Source organism: Solanum pennellii, chromosome 1, assembly GCF_001406875.1.
Source record: "Solanum pennellii chromosome 1, SPENNV200".
Taxonomy (NCBI): Eukaryota; Viridiplantae; Streptophyta; class Magnoliopsida; order Solanales; family Solanaceae; genus Solanum; species Solanum pennellii.
This window is the reverse complement of record NC_028637.1, coordinates 5,961,325-5,962,860: the sequence shown is the minus strand read 5'-3', so window position 1 is coordinate 5,962,860 and position 1,536 is coordinate 5,961,325.

Below are 1,536 nucleotides of genomic sequence, written 5' to 3'. Positions count from 1 at the left end.
TAGTTCATCAAGCCTTCTTTTATACCAAGGCATCATCATTAACAAAAAGATTTTAAGGTTTAAGATTCAACAGCCTCTTCATGCTAATTCATCACAATTATATAATTACATCATGCATGCACACAAATAAGCATATAGGAGACTTTACAATACTACCCAATACATATCATTCGCTATTAAGAGTTTACTATGAGATAGCATAAGCCATAACCTACCTCCACCGAAGAATCGTGATCAAGCAATCTATTTCCCAAGCCTTTTTGTTTTCCTCTTCGTTCTCCCTTCTCTCGTTCGTTTCTCCCTCTCTCTCTGTTCTTTCTATTTTTCTTATTCAAACCCTTTTTCTTTTACCCTAATTGTCATATAACTAAGTATAAAAGATGATAAAAATAACCCACTATTTATTTCAAGGTTATCTCCTTTAACCCCCAAGTAATTGAATTATTAACATTAACCCACTAACTTTATAATTAAAAGCATGAATAGTCCAAAACGCCCCTTTAAAAACTTTTAACAGAAATCCGACCCAGTCAGGGTTACGCAGTCTGTGACGGTCCGTCACAACTATGACGGTCCGTCACGACTATGACGGTCCGTACTGCATGTCCGTCACAAAGTTCAGAGAGCCAATTCTGTGGAAAGATTTGTGACGGTCCGTCGTGCCAACGACGGTCCGTCCTGCCATTCTGTCGCGAAGTTCAGAGAGTCGATATCAGTACCCAAATTATCAGAATCTAAGTGTTTTGTAACGAGACCCCCTCGACAGTCCGTCGTGCCCATGACGGTCCGTCGTGGGATCCGTCGACCCAGACAGTTATTACCAGAAATAAACTCTACTGCTCAAAACGACTAAACAGGTCGTTACAATAGATACCAATTTATCCATCGTTCGTCCTCGAACGATCACAAGAAGAAAAACAAGGGCGAAAAGGAGTACCTAAATCTGTAAACAGGTGTGGGTATCTTTCTTGCATATCAGCCTCATTCTCCCAAGTGGACTCTTCAACTAGTCGATTCTTCCATTGAACTTTGATGGATGCAATCTCTCTTGATCTCAACTTGCGGATTTCTCTATCTAGAATGGCAACAGGCTCCTCCTCATAAGACAAATTCTCATCAAGAAGAACTGAATCCCAACGAATAATGTAGTTTCCATCCCCATGGTATCTTTTCAGCATAGACATATGAAATACCGGGTGCACTCCTGAGAGTCCTGGAGGCAAGGCTAATTCATAAGCCACCTCCCCTACTCGCTTATGTATCTCAAATAGTCCAATATACCTTGGGCTTAGCATACCTCTCTTACAAAACCGCATCACACCCTTCATGGGCGAAATCTTCAGCAAAACTTGCTCACCCTCCATGAACTCCAAAGTCTCTCACCTTTCAATCTGCATATTCCTTCTGCCTACTCTGAGCTGCTAAAAGCTTTTCTTGAATAGATTTCACTTTCTCTAATGAATCCCTCAAAAGATCAGTACCCCAAGGTCTAACCTCAAATGCATCAAACCAACCAATGGGAGACCTACATCTCCT